Source organism: Mustela nivalis (genome assembly GCF_964662115.1).
Source record: "Mustela nivalis genome assembly, chromosome: 9".
Classification (NCBI taxonomy): Eukaryota; Metazoa; Chordata; class Mammalia; order Carnivora; family Mustelidae; genus Mustela; species Mustela nivalis.
In genome coordinates, this window is record NC_139028.1 from 23,781,808 (window position 1) to 23,805,166 (window position 23,359).

A 23,359-nucleotide genomic window follows, 5' to 3' on the forward strand; every position below is an offset into this window, starting at 1 on the left:
CATTTGAACAGGTAATCGTAGGATATTGTGAGCTTGTTCTGTGCAAGGAAAGCTCATTGGTGCAGAAACCCTCTCCCGGATAACCCATGGGCATGGCATCTAAGGGATTTCCTGTGGGTTGGACACAAAGGAGGCTTGTGTAGGGCCCTGCCAGTGGTCCAAAGGCCTGGGCCATAGGAGTGGTATCCGTGGTGCCCTATGGGCCAATGAGAGGTCATGGAGGTTGGAGGTAGCATGCCTTTGCCTTAGCCTGGGAGTTCAAAGACTAAGATCTGGTCCCACCTTGGTCGTTTCATTAACCATGTCACCTTGGTCAAGTCAATGTTCTTTGGGCCTCAGTTTCCCCCTCGCTGAAACGAAGGGGCTTGCTTGCATGGTTTTAGTCCGTTCACTCTATCATTCTGCCATCCCTAGAAGTTCTCAGTTGGGGCAGCAGAAGGGGCTTGGTGCTACCTAACACGGCATGGGATGTGGCTTGGGCCTGTCTTTCCATGTGTCTGGTTATCATTAACCATAACAGCAAATATACCTGGTGGGCTCTGCTGGAAGGGCGTGATTTCATCTCTGCTTCACATGCGGGGTGAGTAACTGGCCCCAGGCCACATAGCCTGTAGGGGGCAGAAGTGAGTTATTTGTCTTCACTTGGACTCCAAAGCCCAGGACCTCAGCCACTGGGCCGGTTTTTCAATCTCTCTGAACACGATCCCTTGCAAGAAATACGTTTCAGAGCCAGCCAACCCAGATGACCCCCAGAGAGATATATTATCAAATTCAGCTACTATGTCTGTGTGCTCTGACAGTTCTGTCTTCACCGCTCTTGGCTTTCTCTTTTTGGGATATCATTATTGTATTAGTTTCCTGTGGCTGCTGTAACAGATGACCGCAGACTGGGTGGCTGAAGACAGCAGAAGTATATTCTGTCACAGTTTTGGAGGTTGGTTGTCCAAAGTCAAGGTGTTGTCTGAACTGTGCTCCTTCCGAAGGCTCGGGGTGGGGGGGGCGGGGAGAATCTGTTCCGTGCTTACCTTGCAGCTTTTGGGGGCTTCGGGCCACCGTTGGCTTTGGACGGTGTCCCTCCAGGCTGCCTGGCCACATCCTCCCCTGCGTGTCTGTCTCTTCTGGATACAGATGATTACGTTTGGGACCCACATGATAGCCTAGGCTCAGCCTTCCCTTTAAGATCCTTAACTGAATCAAACCACTTGCCCTATAAGGCAATATCTTCAGATTCTAAGGATTAATACATGGACTTAGGTTTTGGGGTACCCCTTTTATCTCACTACAATTAGGGACTCGTGAATGGTTCAGCGTATCTCCATCAGTTATCCTCATTCTTCTTCTTGAAGCTCAAATTGTCTCATCCTCAGCCAGACAAAGCCCCTTCTGGTCAGCCCCTTGCTCATCAGAGAGGATCCCAAACTAATATAACATTGTACGTTGATTATACTGGAATTTTAAAAAGATTAATGATAAAATTTACAAAATTAAAACAAAAATTGGACAGGACCTCCATAATCTAGGAGCAGTCCCTTGCTCTCTGGCACAAGCTGGCACAGGCTTACCTGGGCATTCCTTGCCTCTGACCAGGCATTTGTCCAGGTTGCCCTGATTTCTTTCTGTAGTGAGCAGTATTTCTTTTGCAGTATCGTTCATTCTAGTTCATTAAAAAAAGTACTGATTATGCCTATCGACATGATTTCAGGGACCTGCAGTTTGAAAATCACGGAGCTGGGCTCTTCTGCTTTTCCTCGCCCTTCCCACAAGCTTCTATCCCATTTGAATGTGAAGTACCCCAAAGATAGGGCCAGATCTCCAGTCACTAGCTCTCCCTTGGCCCCAAGACACATATGTGTCGGCTTCTAGCCACTAAGCCCCCCTCTTCCTTTCTGGGCTTCACCTCTCTCCTCCTCCCCTCCCCTCCCCGCCTCCCCTTGCTCCCCCTTCCCCGGCTCTGCCCCTCTCTGTCCCTCTCATCCCCCCTCCCCAGCCCCCTCTCCTTCCCCCCTCCCCACGACTCTACCCCCTTCTCCCCCCTCCCCTCCTCAACCCTCTACATCACGGTGGAGCCTCCGATTTGCCATTCTGAGAGGCTAATGTGAAAATTGCTCACAGATGGCACAAACAATGTGGAAAAGAGCCTCTCTCTTCATTAAAGCAACACAGATAGTGTTTTTAAATGATTAAATTGTTATCGCAATAATTATGCCCAAATCCAAACATCTCAATGTGCCACTCCAGCCTCTCATCGAGGGCTCCTGAGGCCCCCGTGGGGGTTCTTGAGGAGCAAAATCTCCGGAGCACCCAAGGACGGGCCGCCCAGTTCTTTCTGTGGCCTTCATCATGGGACCAAATGGACAGAAATCCGGGATGAGGGTTTGTCTCCACGGCAGCCCCTCGTCTCTGACCAGGTGCCCCTAAACTTTGGTCTTTGGTGGCTGGCTGCCTCTCTCCCAGCAGTCTTTCCTTGCTCCACCCCCAGGCTCTGAGCGCTAAATTAGCCCACAGGTGATCCTGGAGGGCTGGTCCTGTCCACCCTTCTGGGCTGACTGCCCCGGCTTCTAGAAGTCATGGTTCTCTCAGCACCCTCTCTGGAGTTGGGGGCAGTCTGTGGAGGAAAGCAAACTGGGTGAAGTCCTTCACAGGACAGACACTCATCTCTTACCCTCCCCAGAGTGTTTGGATTTTTGGAGTGTCTTAGGGATTGCTGGCATTTCAGCCGTCCCTCCTTACCCTTAGTGCCTAGGTTGGTGATGGGGGGTGGGGACACACACACACACACACACTCTCTCTCTCTCTCTCTCTCTCTCTCTCTCGCTCTCAGGTCTTCCTTCCAGGACTGGGAACCAGCTCTGCTTCCCTTCTTGCCCGCCAGCCCCCACCCTGCCTGCTGCCCCAAGAAGCACCAAATAAAGACAGCTTCGGGCATCTGGTGATCTGAAGGGGAGGCTTTGGGTGGAAGAGAGACTTAGTACAGTGAAATACATCCGTGTTAAAAGTAAAAAGTAGCCATCAGGAGACTGCCTTTTAAACAAATATTTAGAGATTGATTTTAATTTCACAGTGTGGTCAGCCGGGAAGGAGATCTAGATGGAGGGCAATAAAGAAGGGAATGGCCCAGGAGCAGCTGCGTGGGAAAGGGGAGTCTGGGGATGCCGAGAGACAAGTGGGTGAATTGTTAACAGACGGCTTCATTTTAGGTTCGGAATTCAGTGTCACTAACACAGGAAATGCTGATGGTCAGCTTTTAAGCTGCTCTCTCCTTAGGTCTTTCTGTCCCTCCCCTTTAACAGGGACAACTCCATCTGTCTAGTAAAGGAGACGTTTCGGTCCGTGTCTCAGTGGACGGATGTCCGACCTGGCTTGTATGTTCTTCTCGTCCCCAGTTCCAAGCAGGGTGCCAGAGACACGGTATCCTCATCCTCGGTGTGCCCGGGGGGGAGGTGGGTGGACCGACCGGCGAATCAGCACTTCCGGGTAGAATGGTCATGGTGGGGGCCGACTGGTCAGCAGGGGGGACAGGGTAGCCTCTGGGGGTGTGGGGAGGTGTCGGTGGTGGCCACCCGTGTCCCACCCCAGCCTCTGATGGACAGACGCGGCTCCATCCCCCTCCCATTCAGATTCTACATCTGATTAAGGGCCCTGACACAATATTTGAAGAAATATGAAAAGCCAAGTTCATCTGCCAGGATAGAATTACATTAAGGAGGTTGAAATTAAAGGCTTTTCATGGAAAGAGATCTCGAGGATAATTTGATGGAAGACTTTAATTACTTCAGAGTGCCCCCCAAAAAAAGATGCTTTCAAGAAGAATTCATTTGGGGGAATCGCATAAAAATATAATGTAGGAGAATCTCTTTGAGTTGTTACAGCTGCTATTGATCTAGTGCCTGTTGGCAGCCCACAAAAGGGGGCTTTGATTCCCTGCCCTCTCCTCTATGTGCTGGTGACAGATGAGGCAAGACTCGGCCACCAGGGGCACCGAGACCAAGTCACGGGAAGTGGGTTTAAGTTACTCTGATGAGACACCAGGGAGGACTTTGAAGCCATCTTGCCTGCTTTAATGGACTTGGTATAGATGCTTCTCTGGAAGGAAATTGATGAGTTTCCCCTGCCTTTGGAAGACAGAGAAGCACATCTTCTGTGAGTCAGGAGGCACTGTCTGGAGGTCGTGCTCAGGGCCACACAGGGTAGTGGTTCTAGGACCCCGTGTCCTGCAACCTGAGCATCTTTCCACTGCGAGACTGGCACTGCTTCCTGGTGCACTCACATCTCAAGCTCATTTCAAGCTGGGCTTTCCCCGGGTGAACCGAGTCCCTAAAACCCACGCGAGTTCGCTCAGTCCATTCCTCCGTCTGAACCCCCGTTTGGATCAGAGCTCAGGAGTGACCAAGCTGCTGCCCATTCTTTGATCTGTACCCACACAGCCTAGAAACCCTTCCCACGGCCCTTTAAGCCTATTCCTCCTTGTTCAGGGCTTTTCTGGAAGGATGGTAGAGTCCACTAGGCAGAGCTCTGTAGGGGCAAACAGATTAGAATGTTTGCTAGGTAGGCCTGTCCCAAAGAAGCACCTGCTGAATGTGATTGGCAGAGAGCCAAGCCTAGCAGCAAGAAACAGGGACGGTCAGCACCCCGCTTCTTGATGTGGTACCTGACGTCTGGAGGCTCTTGTGACTCTTCTCTGGGCTCCCCAGTCACTGGCGCCTGGGAACAGCCCCATCCATGCCGACCTTGTCTTGGGAGCCCCTGGGCCAGTCCTGGGGATGCATCTGGGCTTGTAGGGCTCCATGGCCATCTGCATCGTATTTCAGCTTGTTTACTGTCGTATCCCCAAGGACAGGACCTAGTAGGTGTCTCGCTAATATGGGTGGATGAATGAGCATCACAGAGCTTAAGGGAATCCAGTCCTTTATTCATCAGAAATCGTTGACACTGGCCCAGTTTACTCACGAAACCAACATGAGCTGGGAACCTTCGCTCTCGGTCTTCCCCAGAGGAGGTGGCGCATGGTCTGTGCAGGGAGAGCACTGGACTGAGAGTCATAAGGCTGAGTTCTAGCCCCAGTTCAGCCGGCGTTGGCTCTGTGAACCCCCGTCTCCGCACCACTCTGCCGTGGGGCAGGCGGGCTCTGCTCCCTCCCTCCAGGCTTAGAGAACGCTCTTCCTCTGTTTCCAGCTCTCTTCTTGGCCCTTTGCCTCCCAGAGTCCCAGGCTGGGGGGCGGTGGGGGTGGACTGGACCTGCCCACCTGCTGCCTCCCTGTTGTCCTCACCTCCTGCCTGCTTGCTTTGTATAACTGAGGCTGTGTCAGTCCTCCAGTGATCTGCTGCCCAGCCGCACCCAACCCCAGATCACCTCCTGGGGAGAAAGGCCACCTGTCTCAAGGGGCAGGAGCTGCTGGAGCAAAGCTCTCCATACAGCTATTGTCCTCTTGCCTTCTGGGCTACAAGCAGCATGAGCTTGTGGCCTGGGGACACCTGCTAGAGCTGCCCACAAGAGCCTGAATCATTTGTCCCTGTTGGAGCAGCTAAGCCAGGCAAGCAGAGAGGGGCCCTTGAGAACAGCCCCCATCCGGCTGCACACTCCTGAATTCCAGCAAGGAAGTGTTCTTCAGGTCCTAACATACTCCTTGAAGAATGAATGTCAAGGCACACTCCAAAGAAGACTCCTGAGCTCATGTCAGGGTGCTGCCGGCGATTGCTAGGCCCCTTAATTTCCCCAAGCCTCAGTCTCCTTGTCTGCAAAATGGGCCTAGAATGGTCACGACGAGATGGTTAGAGGCAAAGCTTGTGAAAGTACTTTGAAAAGTATAGCCTTGGGGGAGAGGAGGTAGGGGTTCTAAGAAGGCTGGGCGGAGTGAGGGCGTGCTCCGTGGAGGGGTGCTGTAAAGATGGCTCAGATGTGGGGAGAAACTCAGAGGCTTGGTGAGCTGGTGGGTTGAGGGAGGGTGAGTGGGCTTGGTCTTCATCCCCCGGCCCTTCATCTGACCTCTCCGGCCCAGGCTGTTCATGGATCTGACTGCTGTCTTCTTCCCGGCCTGGAGGAGTTGTTAATCTTGCCCTAGAAATAGATCTTCCGTCCATGACATCAGGAGACCCCAGCGACCCCGACAGCACTCACTGCCTCTTAGCTGCCTGTTCCTTTGGCAGAAAGAAGGAATCTGACTCTTGAAAACCTGCTTACTTGGTGTTCACGGAGCCTCTCTGATGACCACGTGACCCTTTGGGTAAGAGCATCCCTGGGGGATTGTAGGTTTCCCGAAGTCAAGAGCTGGGCTCCCAGCGTCCCCCTGACAACATGCAGCCTGTGCACAGAGGGACCTGTGGTGCAAAAGCCCATGATTCCACCGAGATTGCCAGGTCATCCCTGCACTGGCCCGTGTCTCTGCCAGACAGAGGAGGATGGGAGAGAGCAGCCCCCAAGGCCCTGTGGAAGTCTGCTCCACGGGACCCAGGAGGTCCTGGGAATAAGAGCAGCCTTGCTAGCTGTTGGGATGGAAGGCTTCTCCAGAAAGAGTGAGAAGCCCCCCGCTCAGTGCTCGTTTTTGTTTCCTATACCATGAAAAATAAATGTGAAGTAAAGAGGGTTTCAGGAAAAGATCCATCCCTCTTCCCTCCCGCCCTCCCTCTCTTCCTTAAATATTTATCGAACAAGCTGTGTATGCCTTCCGTTATGCTAGGACGCCGAGCGTGAAGAACATGTCTTCTGCCCTCTTAGGAGCTCACAGTATAGTCAAGAAGATGGAATAACCTCCGAACGAGGCAGTCAGAGTGGGCATGCAGGTACCGATGTGGGTACTGTAGCCGATCTAGATTGGGTGAGCTTGGGGAAGCCTCAGGGAGTTGAGGAGGGCAACATGGAGGAGGCAGCCCAGAGCTGGGCCTTGGACAATCGCGGGGATCTGGAGAGGTGGGGGAGGGGGGAGGCACGTGGTGAGAACAGAACTGGTCCAGGGTGGTGGTTGATGATCTGAGTTTGTATCTGGTCTATACCACTGAATAGCCACGTGGTCTGAGACCAGTCGCCTTCCTACGTGAGCTTCAGTTTCTTCATTTGGAAAAATGGGGGCAGGCACGGTATCTGCCTGCTAGCGCTGTTTGAGCCGAGCCCGTGAGGCCAGATTGCTCCAGAGAACGCGCACCTTCAGGAAGGGCGGCCATTGCTGTTCCCAGGAGCACCGGGGCTGCTCTCTCCCCTCTGCCTTTCCGCTGCTGCCCCTCAGCCTCCTCGTGCCCTCCCAGCCTCCCCACGCTCTCTGCTGGGGCCACAGATGTACCTGATGATGTACTCAGGCCCTTGGCCAATCCCCTCTCCCCAAGCAGGGGAGGCTGGACCACCTCGAGCAGGTGGGAATTAAACCCAGCTTCCCTCCAGCTCTGCTCCTTGTCCTCTCTGGCAGGAAGTCAGTGTTTCCCCGGGACGCTGTTGCTGTTTGTCTCGACAGCTCCGGCCACCTCTGCCTCCCTGGCGTCCTCCCCAACCCCGCCATGCTGGGTGGCTGGGGAGCTGGCCTTTTGGGAGGAGAGGGGGCTGCTTTGCCCTCAGAGGCAGTGTCTGCCCACCCCTGCTGGAGCCTGACATTTTGTCTGCGCCAGGCCAGAGGCCTCTGTGCTAATTGGGCTCTTCCCAGCTGTCCTGGTGTCAATCCGCACCGTGAGCCTGTGGGACCCGCCGTGGACTGGTACAGCTCGGGGGCAGAGGGCCCCGGCCACACAGGAGGGGCACCTGGCGTTTGGGCTGGGGGGGGGGCAGCCCTCCCCAGCATGGGTCTTGGAGCCCACCGAGCTCGTTGTGCCCTCCCCTGGGAGGGTCACAGGCTTCGGAGTGGCTCCTCTTTCCAGCCATCACGACCCTGCCCTCAGCTGCCGCTCACCTGTCAGCCTCTAGGGTGAACTTCTAGAAGGCCCTTCAGCTGGACTATGTGGGAGCTGAACCCCTCGGAGTAGGCAAGCCAGGCCTCCCGGGGCCTGCTCTTTAGCTCAGACAAAAGGCTGCCTGGCCTCTTTGTGATGCTCTTAAAGGGTTCCTGAAACAAATCGAAATGTGCCTGAAGAACGAGGGTGAATCAGAATCTCCTTGGGTTGCGTGTGCTCCTGGCAGCCCTCTGGGAAGAGGGGGCCATCCAGACCTTGAAGCGATACTTCTGCCAGGGTTCTGAGCTCGCAGCCACGGCCACCCTTCCCCGCGCTGCCGAGGGACCCTGCCATCGGCAGAGAAGCCCGCCCCTGACTCCTCTTCCCCAGGTGCTGGGCTGTGTGCAGGGGTCGCTGGGACCCTGTCTCCGGAGCTTCAGGTAAGGCAGAGGCTCTCGGGAGTGAGCTTCTGTTATGGTCCGTGAGTCCGTATCGCGTTGAGCACAGATGAGCTGATGATTTACTCCTGGCCCTTCCGGGCAACACCACTGGGTGCTGGGGGAGGGCAGTGTAGGATTCTGGGAAGTACACCGACCACGGTTCTGGGGCCTCGGCCGTGGGATCTCCGGCGGGGGCCCTTCTCTTGCCAGACCTGCTTCTTCACCTGTGAGATGAGAACACGTGCTCAGGTGACCCCCGAGTTCTTGGAGAAGGGCTCTGCTTCTCGCCTGCATCTGCAGGAAAGAATGAGGTAGGGGCCGGGACGTTGGATGGTCTGGCTCTGGGTCCCAGCTTTGTCATTTACAAGGAGGCTTAGCCTGTGTCTGCCTCAGTTCTCTTGTCTGCAGAATGGGAATCATCCCAGCACCGGCCACTCTGGGCTTTTGGGAGAATTGGTAGAGAGGCACAGAGCACTGAGCCCCGTATTTAGCTCTTAGACAGCACCTGGAACGTGTCATCTGTCCTGTCTGCTCTCGATGCTGGTGTCTTCATTGTCACCATGCCTTCCAGTTCGGACAGTGCTGGCTGTGAGGCTGGTTGGGAGTTCCAGAACACTTTACAGACTTTAATCGGCTCATGAATCACTTGGAGACCTCATCAGAAGGCAGATTCTGACACAGTAGGATTCTGAAATGGAGCCTGAGAATGTGTATTTCTCACAAGCTCCCTGGTGATGCCACTGCCATGGTCCCTAAACCACACTCGGAGTGGCCAGGCTGCAGGTGCATGGCTTGGCCATTGATGCACAGGGTGGGTTGGTGTGTTATCCGGGGCCAGGCCTCCGAGGGGGATGGGAGCCTAGTGGGGTCCCAGAAGAGAGGTGACCAGCTGGTAAGTTCAGCAGCCCCGTCATCATCAGAGAAAGAGAGGGCGGAGGCCTCTGGGGAGTGGGGCATCAGGTCAGGAGAGGTCTTCCCCGCTGATGTCATGAAAGAGACTTTTAAGATGATTCTTGCCGTGAACTCTTAATTTTCTCATAATTTAGAGCTGATTGTGATGATTGCCTCATGAGTCTTGGGCTTGTCTTTCAAATCCTTCCAAAAGCTCTTTGAGGTTAAGGGTCTGTCTCCTATTCCTCTTCACCCCAGAGCTCCCAGAATCTAGCTGGGCTTGTGAGAGGCGCGAGGGACACTTCTGCCTGGAACCTCAGCTGTAGAGCCTGATGGGGTGGGGATGGCGTGAGGATGTGGGCTTTGCGGGTGGCCCCTGCTGCAGGCCAGCATCGTCATGTGCTGTCGTGCAGCTGGTGGGGGCACGTGCCCTTCCCTCGGCAGCCTTCCACATCTGGAAAGATAGGGAGGGCAGAAGCCGTCTTAGAGATTTAGCAGGATTAAGTGCGACAGAGATGGAAAGGACCCAGCTCCTAATGGGGCTTCTGCACCCAGCTGCTCCCATGCTGTCCTCTTTATCTCCATTCTGGGTCTTCATCCATATTCTCAGACGCAGCACGCCTTCTCAGAATTCTGGAGCCACTTAGAACTCCATGCTCATTGCCAAGGTCTTCACTGTGCCTGCCAGGCCTGCCTCCAGGTTAGCTCCAAACTGTGAAAGGTCTAAAACTTGTCCCTCTTTTCCTGAATGTTCTTACCCCTTCTGCCTTTCCTCCGTTCATCTTTTTTTGTTTGTTTTACTTATTTAAATTCAATGGGTGAATACGGGGTTACCATTAGTTTCAGATGTAGAGTTCCGTAATTCACCAGTTGCGTATCATACCCTGTACTCATCACACCCCCTGTTCGCCTTGCTGTGAACTTTGGTCCTGCAGGAATGGTGTTCAGGTCTCGCTGCCCAGGGAGTCCTGGGGGTGGGGTGGGGGGAGTCCCACCAGTCCCCTGTAGCCCTCTGCACTACCACTGGCAGCCCCCAGAGGCCTCTGTGTGTTCATGGTGAACATGCCTTTCTCCAGGGACCCCAGACCCCTTCGTTCTGTGTGCCGGAATGGGAGTACTGCGCTCTGCTTAGCCGCTGGTGGTTGCTGCCGAGGGACATCTGGGTTGAGGGAGTTGCTGCTAATCCTTACTCATTATGCCTGTTTGTAACCCTCTTAGAGTTCCCACGTGGCTGCCTCCTTCCTCATGTGGAACCTGTGAGGCAGGCCCGTTATTTCGCAGGTGAGGGGCCCCAAAAGTCACCTGGGTCACTCAGGAACACAGATGGTGGCACCTCTGTCCCCCCCCACCCGGCTGTAAGTGCCTTGTCTGTTGCCGTGGGGAACAGCCACCCTGGGACCACCCACGGAATGGCGAGGAGGAGCGTCGGCCAAGGGCACTGTCTGTGCGGTGACGATGATTTCCAAGTCTTCTTGGCCTGAGCCTTCACTTAGGATGAAATGCCGTCAGCAGGGTATTATCATAATTGGTATATTTAAAGCGCTTAAATGTCTGAAGCTATGTCGGGCTTGCATGGCCCCCTGAATCAGAGAGGAGCCGCTCCGGGGGGCCGGTCTCGGGAATCGCAGCTCCCTGATTAGGAGCAGACAGCAGACCGTCTTCTGGAATGGTCCCTGCGCCTCTCTGTGCACACCTGCCTGTGTGTGTTTGCGTGTATCTGTCTAAAAACCCTTTGACTTAGAAGTTTTCAGCACAGTACCCCATGTCTGAAGTTAGGCTGCCTCACTTGTCGTTGGTGGGGCTCAATTAGGGACCTGAGAGGCTATTAACTTTTATTACTTAAGAGAAATTCTAAGCATTAAAACTACTGATGTAGCTTTTTCCTGTGAAGCAATGAAAATGCAACGTTGCCTAGGTGAAAGGGGGAGGGCTGGGAGAGGGTATGAGAACTCTCTCTCCCCCTGCCGGCTTCCTGGTGTTTGCTGGTGGGGAGCCAAGAGAGAGAGAAGGGAGGCATGGCTGTGTTTGGAGATCTGGGGGGGAGAGACGCCCCGCTTGCAGAACATCTACTGTGGGATGTGCAAAAAAGGCCACTGGGAACCTCTTTGCTTATGCAGCTGTGTAGCTGTGAGCCTGTGTCACAGGGGAGAGCTAGTATCGCGGTGAGCCGTGCAGGCTCTGAAGGTGGCCAGACGTGGGTTCAGATCTCGTTGCTTCCGCTTGAAAGCTGTACCATGTCAGAGCAGCTGCAGCGCCTTCCTGGACTGTGTCCCTAAAATGGGGCTCTTCAGACCCGCCTTTTGGTTTGCTTGATTGAGAGCGATAGGTATGTGAAGTGCGTCGAGTGGTACCTGTCAGGTGCTAAGTCCCCAATACATGGCAGGAGGCAGCCCCAGGTGCCCTGTGTTTGATGGCACGCTGTCTTTATCTCTCTAAGGTGGTTGGAGTAGTTCACAGACACCCAGATATGTGCTGGGGCCATGGCTGAGGTCCCACAGCCCATGGGGACTCCAAGGTGAAGGTGAGATTCACACCTTTACTGGTTCACACCTGTGCTGCCGCTTTCCACGTGAAGGCAAGGGGAGCCCAGAGAGGCGTCCACCCGGCACACATGGTCTCCTCCTCCTTCAAGGGGCCAGCCCTGGTTTGCCCCCCTGCAGAGCCTGTGTGCAGGGCCCTGCCCCGGGGTTCTGGAAAGAGCCCCAGGTGCGAGACTCCTGCCCGCCGGCCTGCCTCCCCTGAGAGGCACTTGAGAGAGAGAGAGAGAGAGAGAGAGAGAGAGAGAGAATATGTGTGTGTGTGTGTCTGTGTGTGTGTGTGTGTCTTTGGGTCTTTGTTCCCCTGGGGACCTATTCAGGGCTGAGTCTGTCAGACGGCGGACCTGTTGCTATGTCTGGGAAAACCACTGATCTGGAGACAGCGGGTTTGGAAAGAGTCTGGAGAGCGGGAGAGCTTCATCTCCAGAGCTCTCGTGAGACCGTCGCTGGCAAGAGGAGGGGATACCCCCAGCCAGGGAGGGGTTTCTTTCTCCTCTCTGCCAGTCTCCTTGCCAGAGCCAAGCCTGGGGAAAAAAACAGACTGGTGAGACCCAGGGATCTCGAGCAGTCCAAGGGGTTTTTTTCCCTGGTCCCTTATTTGCTTTCAGGACTGAGAAGAATGGAGGCAGCCGGGTGTGGCTGGCAGCTGTCCCCGAGGAAGCCTTAGGTCCTGGTCCCCACGATGCATCTGCTTCCTGCTCTGCCTGCTGTGTATTTTTGTCCAAGATCACAAACCTATAGCAATTCCCACATGCTCAGGAGCAGGGAAATATTTGGATAATTCTTGGAAACGCGATAGAGCTGCCCAAAGGCCACTCAATCAGCTATGTAAATTAAGAGATGTAGGTCAAAATCCTGTTTGTTTTTTGGCAGTATAAAGTTGCAGTCCCTGGCAAGCCTTGCACGGACACACCCATGACACCCGCCACCTCCCCTCTGCCTGGAGCGCCTGTCCGTTTCTGCCGCCCACTCTCCGTACCTTGGGGTAAGGATGCACCCCCTGCAGAAGGTGCCTCCCTCCACTGTGGCTCATGCTCCCGGAAGAAGCAGTATGCTCAGCGTGTCTCACGGTCTTTGGGTGAAGCGATGGCATCGGGGTGTTGAAGGCGCTAGGGAGGAGCCCTCCACCCCACAGCTTAGGTCTCCTTGCTCCTGCCTGGCCATGGTTACTATCTGGAGTTCAGGCAAATCGGCTTTATTAAAAAGGACATCCCCCAGGGAGGGGTCATACTGTTGAACGGCTTTTAGTCATGGACAATTTAGTGTGAATTAATTAATCTGATGCTTTCTGGTGTGACTGTAGATTAAGAGGTGTAGACTGCCGCTTGGAAGGGGCATAGGTCACATGGGTGATTGAGAGATGGTGAAGGGCTTTGAAGACAGGCAGGACCTCTGCTTTGCCAGCTTATCTCTCATTTACCTTAAATTTTTTTTTAAAGATTTTATTTATTTATTTGACAGAGATCACAAGTAGGCAGAGAGGCAGGCAGAGAAAGGGGAGGAAGCAGGATCCCCGCTGAGCAGAGAGCCCGATGTGGAGCTCGATCCCAGGACCCTGAGATCATGACCTGAGCCGAAGGCAGAGGCTTAAACCAGTGAGCCACCCAGGCTCCCCCCACCCATTTTTTTTTAAATGTAAACTTTTTCATGGAAGTCATTCCAGCTTACCAACCTATGAAGAAATCGTTAAGTGTATAGTTTTGAGTTTTTGCAGTGAACACACAGTTATATCCAATACCTGGGTTGAGAAACTGCACATTTGTCCCAGTTGGACCCCCCACAGGTCCCTGTGACCTGAAGGTCCCCACCATCCTGACTCCCAGTACCAGGGCCAAGCCTTGCCTCTTTCTGAAGCGCACGGACGTGGAATCACGGAGCATGCACCTTTTGTGTCTGGCTTCCTTTTGTTCAGTGTTCTTCTCCTTGTGGGATTCACCCGTGTTGTTATACCTTGTTCATTTCATGGCTGTGTTCCATTGTGTGACTATCTTGCAATTGATCCATTCTGTGGTTGGTAGATGTTGAGAAGTCTATTTTTGAATTTCATGAACAGGGGTGCCTCAAATATTCTTGGACATGTCTTTCTTATTTCTCTTTGACCTCTCTGGCTAAATGGTGTTCTCCTGGAGACTTCCTCTGACCTCCACCCCCAGGAGAGCTTAGGTGCCTCTCTGTTAGCCAGCGTACCAACCAATGAAGTCCCCCCCACACCCCCACATGGGACTGCAGTACTCCATGAGGGCAAGAGTGTTGAACAGTGATATTTTCAGCTCCTAGGCTATGCACGGGGCTGAGTAGGTGCTCAGAAGTGTTGGTTGGATGAATGAACAGATTTAGATTTCATGTAGATCATGGTTTTGGCCAGGGCTGGTCCTTATACTAACTGGTCGAAGGAAAGCAGCTTAGGAAAGCTGTATGGGGGCATTGTGGGGACCCACCAGGATCCTCCTTAGAGACAGTGCTGCTCTTTGGGTCCTGAGTGTCCCTGGGAATGGGATGAGTCCAAGACCGTGGTCAGGGGTGTCTGGCTGGGCAAGAGCATCCTTCTCTGGCAGTTTCACAGAGACCCAGAGATTAAACTGATGCCAAATGAGCTTCCCCTGACTCTGTGTCTCAGAGGGCCCCAATGCCCTGGGCTGCCCTGGACGTAGGCCTCTGGTAGCCAGCTGGGAGGGAGGAGTCACAAAGAACAGATGAGAATGAAAAGAGGCAGGAAGGAAGGGAAGAGAGAAAGAAGGAGCGAGAGCGAGTGTAGACGCACGACCAGCAATTTTTCCTTTCCTTTCCAGAAGCAAGGCGTGGGGACAGCCACATAGGCATGGAGCCTGCGATCTCCGGGGAAGCCAGTGACCTCGTGTTGGGGCTGTATTGTTTTCACTAGCAAGTGACAAAGTCGAAGCAGGAGCACGAGCCTGTAGGAATACAATGTCAGGGTGTCCTCCTGGGATGGGCTTTCCTCCCCCTCTCCACAGCCAGAGTGAGTACCTCTCAGGCTTGCTGGCTGAGCGGTGTTGAGCAAGCAGGCTCCTCTTTATTCATACACCTTTTGCTGAGCTGCATAGCAAATGTGCTGTGAATTTCAGTGTTTTAGAGAGAGAGCCTGATACATACGACAGGACTACCCCACCCCCCGCAATATCACGGAGGCTGGTCAAATTCCACACACATCAAAGCTATTTGGGGTGTCTTTGCTGTGTTTCTGCAGTAAACATTACTTCTTAAAGAAGATCCACACCCAGAATAATTATTTCTCGGAGTGATCCGTGGCTAAAGCTGGTTTAATCTATTCGCTTGGCTCAGCCCAGTATTTTCCCTAATGAGGAGTGCCAGAGTGCTTAAAGCCCACACTGCAGAATGCTCCTTCTTTCTCCTGGGTCCCCTTGGCCTGCAGAACCTCACCTCCCCGACTTGACGGCATCTAAATCCTCATGTTATGCGTATATTTTTATTAATTTAACAAGTATGCGGTGCTTACTGTCTTCCAGACCCTCTTCTAAGCTCTTTAACAAATGTTAATTCGCTTAACCTTCACAGCTCTGTGAGAAGGCACATATTTTTTTAACCCCATATTCCTAATGAGGGCAACAAGGCACAGAGAAGTTAAGTAACCTGCACGAGATCACACAGCTAGCGGGTGGAGTTGGAATTTGTTCCCAGCGTCTGCATTCTTCATCGCCATGCTCTGCTGTCTCTCAGCTGTGTCTTCTAAAGTGGCATGATAAGCAGGGGCCTTTTTTCAGGACTGAGAAATAACTTTCTGTGCCTTTCTGAACGTTCTCCAAGCTGGCCCCTTGACCTTGGAAGAGTAGAGGTTCAGCCCCTGGGGAAGAAGTCACAGGCTGTCCAAAGGCTCTGCTGACTTGGGAGCACCACAGTCAGCTGCAAAGGTGACCTTGGAGCTTAGCCCCAAACGGTCTGAGCTCTGTATGGGAGGATTTCAAGGGCCTGCTGTTTATTCTCTTGTTGGACATGCATACCACCGGCATTCCTGGCATCTCAAGGTTCGCTGTCTCTTCCTCCTGATTGTTGGTTCCTCTGTTCTTCTGGGATGGGGTCTCATTCTATCCTCTGCCCCTACCTGCTCCCCCCCCCACCGTCTCTCCTCTGGTGGAACCAATGTCCACACAGTTGCTCATTCTAGAAGGCAGGAAGTCCTTCTTCCTTCTGGTTTCTTCATGATCCAGCTCTATCCTCTAAAGAGGTCTAGATGCAAACATGCCTCTTCCTGCACTGTCTCTGTTATCCTTAACTCTCGCCAAGACACCCATCCAGCCGATCATCCCAGACCCCAGCCGGAACCCTCTAAAACTGTTTAGTTTCAGCCAGAGTGATCTTCCTATAAGTAATTCTGTTAATGTCACGAGTTTACTTACAACCCTTCAATGGCTCACATTACCCTTAGGATAACATTCCAATCTCTTCGCTTGGCTGCCAAAGCCTTGCATGACTGGGTCCTGTGTGCCTCTGGGCATCATTTCTCACTGCTTTCAGATTCCTAAAGATCCCGTTTCTTCTCCCCTTCTGGCCATGTCCGTAGGTGCTGTTTCTTCCTCCCACCACTCCCCTTCCCTCTGGCTGACTCTGGCTTCAACATTCTTGCTTCTGAGGATTCCTCCTGATGCCCCGACTGTGGCATGGGGGAACCCCCCCCCCAGTGTTCCCATGGCAACCAGCCCACACTTCCTCCGGGATAACACTGTGCACCTTGTATATGAATCTGATGACTGCCTGTGTGTTTATCCGTTCGGCATAGTGTCTTGTGTCCCCAACATCCAGTACAGTGCTGGTTTGTGTAAGATATAAAACAAACACATTAAAAAAAAAAACAAAAAAAAATGTTTTAGTGAGCGAGTACTCCATGAAAAGGGTGTTGACCAAGCAGCCAGGAGAGTCGGGTTTTAGAACCTGCTCTGGCACCAATTCTTGACCTTGATGAAGTCATTTTCCCTCTCTGAGCCTCATTTTTCTATCTGTGAGCCGAGGAGCCTGTGCTGTGGGATTTCCAAGGTCCCTTGCTGCATGGAGATTCTGGGATCTGTCTTCACCAGGAGTTGGGTTTTCCCCGACTCTCAACTTCCCAGGCTGTGAAGACCCACCGTCCCCCTGTCCCTTCGCCATGTGCTGTCCCTTCAGGATATGCTGATAAGCAGAGCCTGGCTTCCAGGCTTCAGCTGGGCTCTGATGTGGCCTTGAGTTCTCCTTGTATCCTAGACAAGAACGCCTTGAAATTCTCTGATGCCCTTCTTCTCACTTCATCTTGTTGGCTGTCAGAACATTGTAAATAGGAAGCTTCTAATGCCACCTTTGTGTCTGAATTGTCACGGTAATCAATAGGCCCGTCCTCCGATCTCCTCCAATCTCCGTGCTCCTGAGGCTGCCCTACCCCCAGCAGAATTGGGAAGCTCCTAGGGGCCATAGCCCCCTCTTCAGAATATGCACAGCCTCCTCAGTGCTCTGCGTGTGTCATGTTGATAGCCGTGTACGAGAGATTTCTCGTATTAGTTCTGCACCTTTATTGAGCGCCTGCTGTATGACACGCATTACTCTAGCTGCGTCGGAGGCCCGAGGAACAAAGGAGACCAGATTCATAGGGAGCTTACATTTTAGAAAGCGTGTGTTGGGGCAACCTATATAAATAAGAAACATAAATAAGTCAAAAAGTTACATAATAAACTAGGAGGCGGTCGGTGTTACGGGAAGAAAGGAAAAGTAGAATGGGGAGGATAAAGGCGTCTGGAGACAGATTTGAGTCAAGGCCTGGAAGAAGGTGAAAGCATGAGCCAGTCTTTTGGTGGGAGAATGTTCTAGGCAAAGGGCAGAACCCATGTGAAGGCCCCCCGGGGGGATCGTGCAGGGAGTGCGCGAGGAACCTGGGAACTTGGTGTTGCCCTTCACAGAGCACTCCCTGGTGCATAGTAGGCCTGTCCCCAGGCTTTGTGGGAGGTCAGAGCCCAGGCTGCTGGGCCTGCAGCCAGAGAGGCGACAATTAATCAGAACTGTGCCATGTACTAAATCTTCCCCGGCCCCCTGGGAGAAGCTGGCGGGTCTGATTCAGACAAACTGTTTGCATCCTGGCCCGTCGCTTAGCTTTGTGATCCTTAGAGAATTACCTACCCTTGCTGCGTTTCTGTTTCTTCGTCTTCGCAGGAGGGTTCTGACTAGGGCCTCAGAGGGTTTTTGTGGGACTGGATGGTGGGAGCACATGGAAGGGGCAAAGACACCCGTATGCACAGGGTGCAGAGTGGGTGCCCAGGAACGTCAGTCCCCGGGATGCCCTTCCCTGGGTTTTGGGCAAGACATTTATTTTCTCTGAGCCTCAGTTTCCTCTTCCAGAAATAGTATAGTTATTCCAGTGCCACCTACTGCCTAGACTGTCATAGCCATCAGGTCACACAATGTGGATACTAGTACTTTCAGTGTAGACGGACAGTTTCCAGGGGCTCCGTGTTTCTGTGTGTATGCACAAACGTATGCGCATATGTGTATATATGTGTGTATGATTGTGTGTGTGTGTGTGTGTGTGTGTGTGTGCGTACAGCTCTGCAGGACACAGGTGGGTTTCTTTTTCTTATGATTCATAAAGGCTTCAAGGACAAGGACATTTGTACAAGACCTTATGCTTCACCACACTGGGTGCTCGAATCCTCGTTGCATGAAGGAAATCGTGCCGATGTAAAGGCCCTTTGCTGGAGTAAATGTGGACCTCGATTGGCAGAGCTCTTTGCTTCTAGGTAGCAGGAATGTGGGGCCATTGTGAGTTTTATTTGGAATATATTTACTGGGGGCTCAACTATGTGCCAGGTACTGTCCTGGGCACTTCATATGCATTTCTCATTTAAAACGGCCAACAGCCCGACGAGGTAGGTGCTGCTATCATCAGTGTTCTACAGGGGAGGCAGCCCAGGCTGAGAGGTCCGTGTCTTGACCCCAGCTAGTAAACGAGGGGCCTGGCGTTAGGAGTCAGCCTTGCAGAGCTGATGCACCTGCCTGCCCCTCATGAGTGTCCTGAAATGTCCCTGCCCCTTGTCATGGTCTGATTTCTCAGGAGAAGGAAGAGGAAGGATTGCTCTGGTGGCCAAGCCCAGAGGGAGGTCCCTGCTTATAACGGCACTTCTCAGGGCTTTGGTAGGCCTTTCCAGGAGCGGGGGGGGGGGCGCGGGGGGCGGGGAGAGGAAGGGCTCAACTTTTCTTGCCTGTAAGAGACCGTGAAGATGGTCAAAGACAAGGCTTGTTTTCCACTGTGTACCCCAGTTTGTCCCTTTCTTTTTGGCTTCAGGGTATGTTAAGATCTTGATGGGACTATGAGAGCCTTGGGCTGCAGGCCTCCCGTTCAGATGCTGAAAACCTGGCTACGTGTGTGTCTGTGCACACGCGGTACATGGTGTATGTCTGTATGAAGGGTGCACATGCGGGTGTGTGTCTGTGTGTGTGTCTGGGTCCTTCAAGACCAGCTTAATGGTCCTTGCCTGGACCGTGCCTGGCATCACTAGAGCTCTCTGCCTAGGGGTGGCACTGCTTTTTATCTTGGCTGTGTGACTGCCCGGCCCAGCCTGTGCCCAGTGACGGATGTCTGTGCCTGACTCTCCTTGAAAGAGTGTCTCGTGTCCTATTCACTTTTCCCTCACTTGCCACCGATGCCTAATAAATGCACACCGAGCATCTGGGTGGAGAGATGAATGGTCTTCGTGCCGCCGTGGCCTACGCCAGCTTGGGCGAGCGTATCATTCTACCCCCGGGTGTGGGTTGGTACCTTCCCGTGGGGTGGTGCACTTGGCTGAGCTGGAATCCTTGTCATCCCAGCTCACGGAGGGATATCTGGCCGCGTGCAGCTGACCCAGATGTTCTCCCCTTGCTCTCAGATCTGTGGAGGGAGGGTGCCGGCCAGCCAGCTGTGGTCTGCTGGAAGACCTTTCTTCTGCAGTTCTGGAGCGTTCCCCATTTGGTGCCTGCTGGCTTCTTGTCCCCTTGCCTGCTGGCTTCTCCTTGGGTCTGTGTGGAGAAGGAAAGCGTTGGGAAGTCGTTCCTCCCCATGTTTAATGTCTTCCCTGCCTGCTGTGTCCCCCTGTGCTCAAGTTCCGGGCAATTACCCTCCTGCCGGGTTTTGTTGCTGAGCACAGCAGGTGGGCCTTGTTTGTAATTCACTTGCACCATTAACGCTGGGTTAGCACCATAAGGGCGACTGATCCACTCAGTGCCCCCAGCCCCAGATGCCACTTGATAGCTGGTTGTTAGATTGGCTTGGGGGTCCAGGCATTTCAGAGCTCCCTGAAATGTGTTTTCTCCAGTTGAAAGCAATGAGAAGCTTGATCTATTGGCGGTCACAAAGCACACACCATCATCCACACTAATGGGAAATCTGTACCCAAATGCCACCCCCCCCCCCCAATCACAGTGATTTGGCTCTGGACTATAATAACAATAGTCACAAGAACACAGTAGCCATCTCAGTCAGCTCAGTATCAGGGCAAGCAGGGCACACTTTCTGTTTGCAGCTGCATTGCTAAGGTCATGGGGAATCTTTGAAAGCAACCTTAGGAAGAGTTTTCATTTTCTCCATTTTGTGTGGGGGGGGAAACTGAGGCTTGGGGAGATGACTCACTTGCCCAGCGTCCCTGCTAGTAAGAAATTGAGTCCCGAATCAAGGAACGGTCTGAAGCATACACAGAGCTTTGTGCTGCTAACCTCTGCCTTATGCGGCCTTCCTTTGGGAGGAATTATGTGAAGGGAGATGGGAGAGAGGAGAGATCTCTCAACCTGCCATCCTAATTATTATTTTTTTGTCCCAGCATTGATATTAAGATGAGCCACTGAGCAGGGGAATGATGAGTAGGATTAAAACATCCTCTATAGGTTCACTTTTAATAATTAATTGTACATTTATTGAGCTCCAACTAGGTGGAAAACATTGTCCTGAGAAATCAGACCATGTTATAGAAAACAATGATAAATCATTCATCTGTTCGATCATTCTGAGAGATGGGGAGTCAGACATAGATTCTAGGACAAAAGACAAGGAATAAAATGTTGGTGGGGAAGGTGGAGGAGATTAGCTCGAACAAACCCTAGAGACTGATCTAGAAGAAAATCTTCCTGACTTTCTGATTGCAGGTTATGAAAACATTTTTGGACACATCCTATCCTCTTCAATTTTTGGACAGCCTTGTGCCTGTTTTATGGGAAACTAAGAGCCAGAGAGGCTGGAGGACTGGACCATAATACAGGGAACAGTAGCAAAGTCAGGTTTGAATGCAGGCCTTCTGACTCCCAGTTCACTCATCCACAGAGCCCCTCCCCGTTGAGCCCCATCCAGGCCCTACCGGATGTTTGATGTCCCGTGTCCTGCTGAGGCTGGCTTTGGGCTGCCTTGGGCTCTGCTTTCCTTGGAGATCCATGAAGTCTGTGCTCTTGCCCAACGCTTGGCAGTCTAGAACCTTTCTTTTCCAGTCTGTGGGCAATCCAGTCTAGTGCCTTAATGTTCAGCTGTGCAGGGTCTGTTCCCTCCAGGCATGGCTTCTTCTACAATCTCAGGCTCTCCTGCAGTGGCTAAGTGCCCACTCCCCAGCCTCTCTGCCCTCCAGGCCATCTGGCACACCTCGGTCTCATTGATCTCCTGCAAGCGCAGCTCCAGGATTCACCCTCCCTTGCCCAGAAACTTTCAGTGTGGCTCTTTATTGCCTACACGATAAAGTCCCAGCTCCTTAACCTTGGCATTTGAGGCCTTCTAGAATCTGACCCCTATACTTTTCTGTCTCTGGGTAGTGTGCCTCTGCCAAGCTGGTTAGTCACTGCCCTTTGGACACCTCTTGCTTTTCCTGGTGCCCTGCTAGAAGGTCTTCCTTCCTAAGCAGCATGTGCCTGCACTGTCCAAGAATGCAGCTCACCTGTCCAGGCCTGGGGATGTTCTCCGCCTCTGTTTTCCCAGCGCTTCTTTCTCATTTGGTGACGAAGGCTGCCCTGCCTTGTCAAAGCTGCTTTGTGACTGTGGCGCGTCATGCGTTCATAGGTGTGCTGCTTGTGACGTCCTCCTTTTCCAGGGCAGACAGTGCTCTGGAAGGTTCTGCGGCAGCGTTCTTGGAGGTGTGTCCAGGTCCCATCTGGGTGGCAGCCCCATCAGTAGAGGAGCAATGCTCACAGCCTTTCTCTCCCCTTCTTGGAGAGAAAGGAGCTGGGCTCCCATGGTCATGGTCTGTGCTTCTTTCACCGTGGTTCCTAGGTGGGGCATACGGAGTGTGGATACAGCTCCCTACTTAGCTAAGGAGGTCAAGGTTCTCCCCCACAGTGCTTCTGAGACTATGGGTGCCCCTGGACTTCCTGTCATCCACAAGGGAAGGACTGGACCTCTCTGGGCCATGGCAGAGGGAAAGTGATGGGACTTTGGCAAGCTGAATGCGAGCTGTGCTCTCCTGTGGCTTGTTGCAAATGCAAAAGCCCAAGGCAGCTGCTGGAGAGGGTGTCCTCTGCATCCCTAAGCCCCTCAGAGACCGACTGAACGTGGCAGCCCTCCCACCCCGGGGTCTCTCCTTCAGAGGGAGAGCCCTCCTTTTGCCCAGGGCATGGGATCCAGCCAAGAACCAGAGCTCAGGTGTATGGGGGGTACTCAGAGGTGAGCACTGAGGCTGCGGGTAGCCTGGGGAGGGGGTGGGAGCTGTGGGGTGGAGGACAGGAGAGCGGAGAGTTGGGCTTGGACTGTGGCTGGGAGAGGAGTGTGATCTCAGGCCAGGTTCCAGGGTCAGCTCAGAACAACCGACTCTGACGAGGGCCCGAGCAGGCCCAGCAGTCACTGTGCACTTGAACCTGAGGTGTGTTTTAGCCTCACTATACAGAACAAGGGGACCCAGGTTCAGGGGCTTAAGTAGCGTGCTCATATCTCTGAGCCAGTCATTGAGAAAGTTGGGATTCTTTATTGTTTTTTAAATTATTAAGTAGATTTCTTAATTGAAACAGCAGTCCAATCTCTGAAAATGCACACACACTGTAGAGAACACTTTAGAATGAAAAGCAAGTCTCCTTTCTACCCTAACTGCCGTTCTAGAACCCTCTCCGGGGGGCAACTGGCCAGCAGCCAGTGACTGTTCTCTGCACTCACAGAGCCTGGTGCCAGGCCTCCCCTACGCAGATGGCCGTCGGTGCCAACAGAATTGGGTGGCAGGGAAGAGGTGGATGGACCGTTCATAGGCTCTTGGGCAAGTCCCAGAGATTGTGTTTTGCTTGGATGACTGCTAGAAAAAGTTCAGTTGCTTTGCATCTTGAATGGGACACCACGTGCTTTGTTATGCACCTTTATCTTACTATATGGGGCTCTCTTCTTCTCCCCACCCCCCACTCATCCTCCACCCCGGGGAGAGCCCAGGGGGTCCATCCTGGGCTTCCCCTTGGAATGCAGACACCTAGGGAGAGTTGGTTTGGCCCCTGGTCTGGCTGGCACTTAGAAAAAGAGGACAGGGCCTTGCTTTCTGACCATGGTGTCAGAGACACCAAAAAGCCGATATGTACGTGAAGTGACCGTGAACAGGACAGACTCCACTTCGGCTGGGTCAAGGGAAGGCTCCGGGTCTGCCACGTGCTTCTTCATTACTAACATCAGAGCACTTTCCTCTGGCTTTGACCTCAGTGGTGTGGGAGAGAGTCTGTGTACCATCACCC

General features: G+C 53.1%; 1 protein-coding gene across 5 annotated transcripts in view; it reads left to right on the plus strand.

Moving 5' to 3' along the window:
• GRIK4 (glutamate ionotropic receptor kainate type subunit 4) overlaps positions 1 to 23,359 on the plus strand; it is a 410,487-nt gene that overhangs the window by 91,251 nt on the left and 295,877 nt on the right. The window contains exon 1 of one of the 5 annotated variants that reach the window (XM_082683691.1): positions 6,200 to 6,221. The exons of the other annotated variants lie outside the window; for them this stretch is intronic. The gene's annotated coding sequence lies outside the window, so the exon portion shown is untranslated. Of the gene's footprint in view, positions 1 to 6,199; positions 6,222 to 23,359 lie in introns of those variants that run through there. 5 annotated transcript variants of the gene reach the window in all.